This window comes from Zea mays, chromosome 8 (genome assembly GCF_902167145.1).
Source record: "Zea mays cultivar B73 chromosome 8, Zm-B73-REFERENCE-NAM-5.0, whole genome shotgun sequence".
Taxonomy (NCBI): domain Eukaryota; kingdom Viridiplantae; phylum Streptophyta; class Magnoliopsida; order Poales; family Poaceae; genus Zea; species Zea mays.
In genome coordinates this window covers 70,405,709-70,415,881 of record NC_050103.1, presented here as the reverse complement: position 1 = coordinate 70,415,881, position 10,173 = coordinate 70,405,709, and positions in this window count along the sequence as shown.

The following is a 10,173-nucleotide window of genomic DNA, read 5'->3' as shown; positions in this document are numbered from 1 at the left end:
ACCCCGAGCAAGTGGACGACGCCAGCGCGCTTGCGAAAAGCTTGCAGGACGTCGCCCTCGTACCTGAGGCGACGGTGCAGTCAGTCCTCGACGTGACTTCATCGCCGCTCGACGACCAAAAGGTACCGACCGATTCCCATCCTACGTCATTTAGATTCAGCCTCAACCCGCCTAGCGACCTTGCTTTGGCGGGCGCTCTCGTAGAGGCGAGTTCAAACCCTCTGGGGTTTCGCTTGCGGTCGCCTTGGGACCGGCTGACGGACGTCTCGACCTACGGGCCCTCTGGGTCCGAGGAAGATGACGACCCCAACATCTGTTGGGATTTCTCTGGATTTGGCAACCCCAGTGCCATGCGGAACTTCATGACCGCATGTGACTACTGCCTCTCCGACTGTTCCGACGGTAGCCGCAGCCTCGACGACGAGGACTGCGGCCCAAGCCGCGAATGTTTCCACGTCGATCTAGGGGGTCCCTCCGAAGGCAATCATCTCGGCATGCCGGAGGATGGTGATCCCCCTAGGCCGGTGCCTCGCGCTGACATCCTGTGGGATCTAGCTGTGGTCCCTGTTCCGGCGGGGGGTCACGACCCACAGCTCGAGCAAGTCCGCGGGGCGCAGGCCAGGCTCGACGAGGGAGCAGGAGCGCTTGAGCCGATCCGCCGGGACGTCGGGCAGGCATGGGCGGGCCAACCCCCGGCCGGAGAAATACGTCACCTGCCCCAGGGTCTCCAGCACCGCGTCGCCAACGACGTCAGGGTCAGGCCACCACCCGCATCCAGTGGGGTCGGTCAGAACCTGGCTGCAGCAGCGATGCTTCTCCGCGCAATGCCGGAACCATCAACCACCGAGGGTCGGCGAATCCAGGGGGAGCTCAAGAATCTCCTGGAAGGCGCCGCGGTCCGACGGGCCGAGAGCACTGCCTCCCGAAGGCAGGGATACCCCTCGGAACCTCATGCCGCTACTTCCCGATTCATGCGGGAAGCCTCGGTCTACACCGGGCGCACGCGCAACACCGCGCCTGCGGCCCCGGGCCGCCTCGGCAACGAGCACCATCATCGCGACCGTCGGGCCCACCTCGACGAGAGGGTGCGCCGAGGCTATCACCCCAGGCGTGGGGGACGCTACGACAGCGGGGAGGATCGGAGTCCCTCGCCCGAACCACCCGGTCCGCAGGCCTTCAGCCGGGCCATCCGGCGGGCACCGTTCCCGACCTGGTTCCGACCCCCGACTACTATCACAAAGTACTCGAGGGAAACGAGACCGGAACTGTGGCTCGCGGACTACCGCCTAGCCTGCCAGCTGGGTGGAACGGACGACGACAACCTCATCATCCGCAACCTCCCCCTGTTCCTCTCCGACACCGCTCGCGCCTGGTTGGAGCACCTGCCTCCGGGGCAGATCTCCAACTGGGATGACCTGGTCCAAGCCTTCGCCGGCAACTTCCAGGGCACGTATGTGCGCCCCGGGAATTCCTGGGACCTCCGAAGCTGCCGGCAGCAGCCGGGAGAGTCTCTCCGGGACTACATCCGGCGATTCTCGAAGCAGCGCACCGAGCTGCCCAACATCACCGACTCGGATGTCATCGGCGCGTTCCTTGCCGGCACCACCTGCCGCGACCTGGTGAGCAAGTTGGGTCGCAAGACCCCCACCAGGGCGAGCGAGCTGATGGACATCGCCACCAAGTTCGCCTCTGGCCAGGAGGCGGTCGAGGCTATCTTCCGAAAGGACAAGCAGCCCCAGGGCCGCCCATCGGAAGATGCTCCCGAGGCGTCTACTCAGCGCGGCGCCAAGAAGAAAGGCAAGAAGAAGTCGCAAGCGAAACGCGACGCCGCCGACGCGGACCTTGTCGCCGCCGCCGAGTACAAGAACCCTCGGAAGCCCACCGGAGGTGCCAACCTCTTCGACAAGATGCTCAAGGAGTCGTGCCCCTATCACCAGGGGCCCGTCAAGCACACCCTTGAGGAGTGCGTCATGCTTCGGCGCCACTTCCACAGGGCCGGGCCACCCGCGGAGGGTGGCAGGGCCCGCGACGACGACAAGAAGGAAGATCACCAAGCAGGAGAGTTCCCCGAGGTCTGCGACTGCTTCATGATCTACGGTGGGCAAGCGGCGAATACCTCGGCTCGGCACCGCAAGCAAGAGCGCCGGGAGGTCTGCTCGGTCAAGGTGGCGGCGCCGGTCTATCTAGACTGGTCCGACAAGCCCATCACCTTCGACCAAGATGACCACCCCGACCACGTGCTGAGCCCGGGGAAATACCCGCTCGTCGTCGACCCCGTCATCGGCGACGTCAGACTCACCAAGGTCCTTATGGACGGGGGCAGCAGCCTCAACATCATCTACGCCGAGACCCTCAGGCTCCTGCGCGTCGAGCTGTCCTCCGTCCGAGCAGGCGCTGCGCCCTTCCACGGGATCATTCCCGGGAAGCGCGTCCAGCCCCTTGGGCGACTCGACCTTCCCGTCTGCTTCGGAGCGCCCTCCAACTTCCGAAGGGAGACTCTAACGTTCGAGGTGGTCGGGTTCCGAGGAACCTACCACGCGGTACTAAGGAGGCCATGCTACGCGAAATTCATGGCCGTCCCCAACTACACCTACCTGAAGCTCAAGATGTCAGGCCCCAACGGGGTCATCACAGTCGGCCCCATGTACAAACACGCGTTCGAATGCGACGTGGAGTGCGTGGAGTACGCCGAGGCCCTCGCCGAGTCCGAGGCCCTCATCGCCGACCTGGAAAGCCTCTCCAAAGAGGTGCCAGACGTGAAGCGTCATGCCGGCAACTTCGAGCCAGTGGAGACGGTTAAGGCCGTCCCCCTCGACCCCAGTGGCGACGCCTCCAAGCAGATCCGGATCGGTTCCGGGCTCGACCCCAAATAGGAAACAGTGCTCGTCGACTTTCTCCGCGTGAACGCCGACGTCTTCGCGTGGAGTCCCTCGGACATGCCCGGCATACCGAGGGATGTCGCCGAGCACTCGCTGGATATTCGGGTCGGAGCCCGACCCTTCAAGCAGCCTCTGCGCCGATTCGACGAGGAGAAGCGCAGAGCGATAGGCGAGGAGATCCACAAGCTAATGGCAGCCGGGTTCATCAAAGAGGTATTCCATCCCGAATGGCTTGCCAACCCTGTGCTTGTGAGAAAGAAAGGGGGGAAATGGCGGATATGTGTAGACTACACTGGTCTCAACAAAGCATGTCCGAAGGTTCCCTACCCTCTGCCTCGCATCGATCAAATCGTGGATTCCACTGCTGGGTGCGAAACCCTGTCTTTCCTCGACGCCTACTCCGGGTACCACCAAATCAGGATGAAAGAGTCCGACCAGCTCGCGACTTCTTTCATCACGCCCTTCGGCATGTACTGCTATGTCACCATGCCGTTCGGTTTGAGGAATGCGGGCGCGACGTACCAGCGGTGCATGAACCATGTGTTCGGCGAACACATCGGTCGCACGGTTGAGGCCTACATCGATGACATCGTAGTCAAGACAAGGAAAGCTTCCGACCTCCTCTCCGACCTTGAAGTGACATTCCGATGTCTCAAAGCAAAAGGCGTCAAGCTTAATCCCGAGAAGTGTGTCTTCGGGGTGCCCCGGGGCATGCTCTTGGGGTTCATCGTCTCCGAGCGGGGCATCGAAGCCAACCCGGAGAAGATCGCAGCCATCACCAGCATGGGGCCCATCAAGGACTTAAAAGGCGTAGGCCCTGAGCCGTTTCATCTCACGCCTCGGCGAAAGAGGCCTACCTCTGTACCGCCTCTTAAGGAAGGCCAAGTGCTTCGCTTGGACCCCTGAGGCCGAGGAAGCCCTCGGGAACCTGAAGGCGCTCCTCACAAAGGCGCCTATCTTGGTGCCTCCAGCTGACAGAGAAGCCGTCTTGGTCTACGTCGCCACGACCACTCAGGTGGTTAGCGCCGCGATTGTGGTCGAGAGGCAAGAAGAGGGGCATGCATTGCCCGTTCAGAGGCCAGTTTACTTCGTCAGCGAGGTACTGTTCGAAACCAAGATCCGCTACCCACAAGTTCAGAAGCTGCTATATGCAGTGATCCTGACGAGGCGGAAGTTGCGACACTACTTCGAGTCTCATCCGGTAACTGTGGTGTCATCCTTCCCCCTGGGGGAGATCATCCAGTGCCGAGAGGCCTCGGGCAGGATTGCAAAGTGGGCAGTGGAAATCATGGGCGAGACAATCTCATTCGCCCCTCGGAAGGCCATCAAGTCCCAGGTCTTGGCGGACTTCGTAGCCGAATGGGTCGACACCCATCTACCGACGGCTCCGATCCAACCGGAGCTCTGGACCATGTTTTTCGACGGGTCGCTGATGAAGACGGGAGCCGGCGCGGGCCTACTCTTCATCTCGCCCCTCGGGAAACACCTACGCTATGTGCTATGCCTCCACTTCCCGGCGTCCAACAATGTGGCCGAGTACGAGGCTCTGGTCAACGGGTTGCGGATCGCCGTTGAGCTAGGGGTCAGGCGCCTCGACGCTCGCGGTGACTCGCAGCTCGTCATCGACCAAGTCATGAAGAACTCCCACTGCCGCGACCCGAAGATGGAGGCCTACTACGATGAGGTTCGGCGCCTGGAAGACAAGTTCTACGGGCTCGAGCTTAACCGCATCGCTCGGCGCTACAACGAGACTGCGAACGAGCTGGCAAAGATAGCCTCGGGGCGAACAACGGTTCCCCCGGACGTCTTCTCCCAGGATCTGCATCAACCCTCCGTCAAGATCGACGACGCGCCCGAGCCTGAGGCGCCCTCGATCCAGCCCGAGGTGCCCTCGGCACAGCCCGAGGCACCCTCAGCTCGGCCCGAGGCGGCCTCGGTTCAACCCGAGGTACCCTCGGCCTCCGAGGGTGAGGCGCTGCGCATCGAGGAGGAGCGGAGCGGGGCCACGCCTGATCGAAATTGGCAGACCCCGTACCTGCAATATCTCCGCCAAGGAGAGCTACCCCTTGACCGAGCCGAGGCTCGGCGGGTAGCGCGACGCGCCAAGTCGTTCGTCTTGCTGGGCGATGAGAAGGAGCTCTACCACCGCAGCCCCTCGGGCATCCTCCAGCGATGCATCTCCGTCGCCGAAGGTCAGGAACTCCTGCAAGAGATACACTCGGGGGCTTGCGACCATCACGCAGCGCCTCGAGCCCTCGTCGGGAATGCTTTCCGGCAAGGCTTCTACTGGCCAACGGCGGTGGCTGACGCCACTAGAATTGTCCGCACCTGCGAAGGGTGTCAATTCTATGCGAAGCAGACCCACCTGCCCACTCAGGCCCTACAGACGATACCCATCACCTGGCCCTTTGCTGTGTGGGGTCTGGTCCTCGTCGGCCCCTTGCAGAAGGCGCCCGGGGGCTACACACACCTGCTGGTCGCCATCGACAAATTCTCCAAGTGGGTCGAGGTCCGACCTCTGAACAGCATCAGGTCCGAGCAGGCGGTGACGTTCTTCACCAACATCATCCATCGCTTCGGGGTCCCGAACTCCATCATCACCGACAATGGTACCCAGTTCACCGGCAGAAAATTCTTGGACTTCTGCGAGGATCACCACATCCGGGTGGACTGGGCCGCCGTGGCTCATCCCATGTCGAATGGGCAAGTAGAGCGTGCCAACGGCATGATTCTACAAGGGCTCAAGCCTCGGATTTACAACGACCTCAACAAGTTCGGCAAGCGACGGATGAAGGAACTCCCCTCGGTGGTCTGGAGCCTGAGAACAACGCCGAGCCGAGCCACGGGTTTCACGCCGTTATTCCTGGTCTACGGGGCCGAGGCTGTCTTGCCCACTGACCTGGAATACGGCTCCCCGAGGACGAGGGCCTACAGCGATCAAAGCAACCAAGCTAGCCGAGAAGACTCGCTGGACCAGCTGGAAGAGGCTCGGGACAAGGCCTTACTACACTCGGCGCGGTACCAGCAGTCCCTGCGACGCTACCACGCCCGAGGGGTCCGACCCCGAGACCTCCAGGTGGGCGACGTGGTGCTTCGGCTGCGGCAAGACGCCCGAGGGAGGCACAAGCTCATGCCCCCCTGGGAGGGGCCATTCGTCATCGCCAAAGTTCTGAAGCCCGGAACGTACAAGCTGGCCAACAGTCGAGGCGAGGTCTACGGCAACGCTTGGAACATCCAACAGCTACGTCGCTTCTACCCTTAAGATGTTTTCAAGTCGTTCATATACCTCGCACCCACGCAAAGTTTAGTCATCAAGGAAGGGTCGGCCTCGCCTCGGCAAAGCCCGACCCTCCCTCGGGGGCTAAAAGGGGGGGAACCCCCTCTGCGTTGAAATTTTTCCTCGAAAAAAAGATCTCTTCTGCCAGAATATCTTTCGTGCTTTCTGACTACTTCGAAAAGTGGATCCTGAAAACGACGGAGTACACGTAAGCAGTCAAGGCTGACCGAGCCGAGGGACTCCTACGCCTCCGGGATACGGATACCTCACTCATCACCTTCTGCGATAAGTAACTCGCGTTCGGATAAAGTGATTCCGCGGACCGAACAAGTCTTCACGTTCGGAAGCTCTTCTGCCGAAGCGATCCTTCGAGCCTTCTCGGCTGAGTCGGTGACAGGGCCTCATGGACGGGTGAAAGTGCGCGTAAGCGGCAAGGCTGACCGAGCCGAGGGACTCCCACGCCTCCGGGATACGGATACCTCACTCATCACCTTCCGCAAGAAGCAACTCTCGCTCGCACAAACATCCCTGTTACCGACAAAAAAGTCCAGATACTCGAAACAAGAGGAAAGGAGACGCAGCTTTACAACACAGCGAGGGTGTGTATTCTGGCCTCGGCGGCCGCAGAAGGCACACGCTACAAGACACTCTGATCCTGCAGGCTCGGGTCTTGACACTGGAAGGGGGCAGTAGCACCCTCGACATCAACGACACCTTCAGCAAGGTCCGACCTGGCCTCGGACGGCGACGCGGTCCAAGGATCCCCACTCTGGAGGACGATGTCATCATCACGCCCGGGCAATCGCTGCCAGGGACTTCTCCGGGAATCCGACCCGAGCATGCGGCTCGGTCGGTTACCCCTGGGGCCTCGGCCAACCATCTCCCAAGGGCGCCAGCCCGACCCGAGGCCTCGGTTGATCGACTCCGGCGTCGGTCCCGCTAACGGACAACCCGGCTAGGCTCCGGCCGACCAGGTTTCCTTTTCGAGCCAACTCCGCCTCTGTTCATGCTGATATCGCTACCCCTGGCCTCGGCTCGTCGAAGAGCGGCCGAGGGGTCCCTTTAACTAAGCTAGAGGAGCCTCAGACGACAAGGCCGACCGAGCCGAGGGACTCCTACTCCTCCGGGATACGGATACCTCACTCGTCACCTTGACACGGGGCGACTCATGCTTGGTGAAGCGGTTCAGATAATCAACAGGCGAGTCTTAGTGCTCGAAAATGAGGAAAAAACACGGCTCCGTGCCAAAATTACATACATGTTCAGGCCTCGACAGCCATAATGAACAAAAACACTGGCATTCAAGTTGCCATTACAAACGGAACTCTGGTTCCCCCTCCGCAGGTACGAACAACCCCACTCGATAGGGGTGGGCCTTCGGAGCAACAGAAGACCGACGAACGGCGCGCCGTCACCCGCTCCAGCAGCGGCGACGACGATGACTTCTGCTCTGGGGGGCCGAACAGCGGTAGCACTGACCTCAGGGCGGATGCTGCTGCCAGGAGGCCCCCGCCCATGCCCAAACTCGTGAGGCAAGGACGGGCAGAAGGCCGTAGAGTTGGAGGTCGGTCCGTGGCCGGCCTTGGCTATCTCGTCGGCGGAAGAACCTCTTCCAACTGCCGTGGCAGACGCCGGCGCCGCGAGTCGCTCCGAAGCCACTCGCGTCCGGGAGCCAGGCACGGTGCAGCTGCCGGCGCCATGGACGACGACCGCCCTTCCCTCCGATCACTGAGTGAAGGAGCGGGCCGCCGCCCATGCAGGGGCCGATCCCAACTCGGCACACTCCCCTCCCCAGCCCTGGTGATGAAAATCCTTGAGGCTGAGGGAGGGGCAGAGGCCGCAGCCCGGCTCGCTTTCCCCCACCATCAAGCTGGAGGTCACCATCTTGGGTGACCGCCGGCGGAGGGGTGCAGCCGGGCTGCATGATGAAAATCCTTGAAGCCGAACGATGGCTGAAAGGTACCAACTCCCACGGAGTTGCGTTCCTCCAACGATGAAGCGAAAAGACGGCGGGTATCCCCATCCGGGGGCTTGGAAGGTGGAAAGACGCGATGCATAAGGGAGCGAGAAGACATGGTTGCCTTCCGAAAGGGGTCGCCCTCCTTTTAAAGGCCGCTCTCCCCACTTGCGCCTCCAGCCGTCACGGGCTGAGTCTTCTCCAACACGCTCCAAGGCCCTCCCCTGCGGCGCGGGGGCTGGGTCCCGCATGTCATACGAACCGGCTCAGAGCAGAAGAAGCCAAACCGCCGCGCGTGGTGCACACAACCGCCCAGCGGTTACAAGTGACCCTCCACTTTTGCCCAGACCAACGGGCGAAAGAGGCGGGCAGCCATGCAGGCGGCATGCAACCACGCCAAGTGGATGCGCTTCTCCGACTCCCGACACGCCGGCATGGAGGTCCAGACCCACGCGTCACGCAACCGGTGCGCCGGATGCTGCATGCAAGCAACTGCACCGCCACCTGCGCCACCACCGCGCCTCCTCGATTGCGGAACCAATACCGCGACTCGAGGCGACCCAGCGCACGACCCAGCAGCGCCAGCCTGACGCGGCGGTCAATGTGGCTAAGAGTGGGCCGGCAGTAATGACAGTGGCAGGCGGGCGGGAGCAGCGGTCACGTCGTCAGCCAAGCTCACGTCCCATCCGGGGGCAGCAAGAGAACCCCCTCTCACGGCGTGAAGACAACGCGCCCGTGATCCGTTCCTCGAACGGATCGCGCACGCGCAGCGGCCGCCCCGCCAACCACTTGCCCTGTCGCATTAACTCCGCGGCGGGACAGGCGGCGCTTCTGGCAGGAGAAGCGGGCGACGCTTCGCCTTCGCCGAAATAACCGCGCCAAAAAAGGTACGCCGCGTCGTTCGGTTTCGTATCCTTTTCCTTTTTTCCTCTTTCTCTATCTCTTGCAACAGGGACCGGGAAAGGGGGATACCCCGAAAGGGATCCTTCCCCATGAAGGAACCAGGCTCCGAGCCTCCTTACTGATCAGAGGTTCGAAGGCTGGCCCCACGAAGGGTTCAACAGCCGCCTCAGATCGCGTGGGCCCTACACCCACTACTGGTCAGAGGTTCGAAGGCCGGCCTCCCGAAGGGTTCCACGGCCGCCTCAGGCTACCCAGGCTCCGCGCCCATTACTGATCAGGGGTTCGAAGGCTGGCCCCCGAAGGGTTCACAGCCGCCTCAGACGCCGAGCGAGGGATGACCAGGGGTACGTTCGATACATAACCAAGGCTCGGGCTGCGCTCCCGAGGTACCCTAGGACATTTCCGAGACCAGTGGGAGCGATCTTGTAACGGAATCCCATCAGAGGGAGGCATCGAGCCCTCGGACCCCGTCGCTAGGGGACCGGGTCCGGCAGATCACCCGCAGGTACTTTTGGGCGTGCCTCTGGGCCCCTAGCCGACCCCTAACGAACGGGGCACGGACGTCCACTCGGATTACCCGCTTGCAGCTCACCGGAGACACCATGTTCGGTGCCCATCGAGGGCAACATGGCGCTTCCCCCCCTCCTCCTTGCGGAAAGGCGACACAGGGGCGTATGTAAAAAAGCCGAGTCTGTCCCTGATCGCCCTCTCGCCCTGTGCAGAGGCTCGGGGGCTGCTCTCGCAAACCCGGCTCCGGCCGAACCGTTGACAGCGTCAACATACCAGCCCGAGAACTTGGGCCTCGACCGTACACCCGGGCTACGGCCAGTTCGCATGAGGGAACAACCAGACCAGCCAAAGCATTACGCGAGGCATTAAGACCTCGAAGGAGTGAAACCACTCCTCCGAGGCCTCGGGGGCTACACCCGGCGGGTGCGCTCGCGCGCACCCACCGGAACAAAATGCAACCGAGAAAGGCTGGTCCCCTTGCAAAAAAGTGCGACGAAAGCCTCCAAGCGAGTGCTAACACTCCCTTCGAGGCTCGGGGGCTACTGTCGGGGACCATAATTAGGGGTACCCTCAAGACTCCTAATTCTCAGCTGGTAACCCCCATCAGCATAAAGCTGCTAAGGCCTGATGGGTGCGGTTAAGTCAGG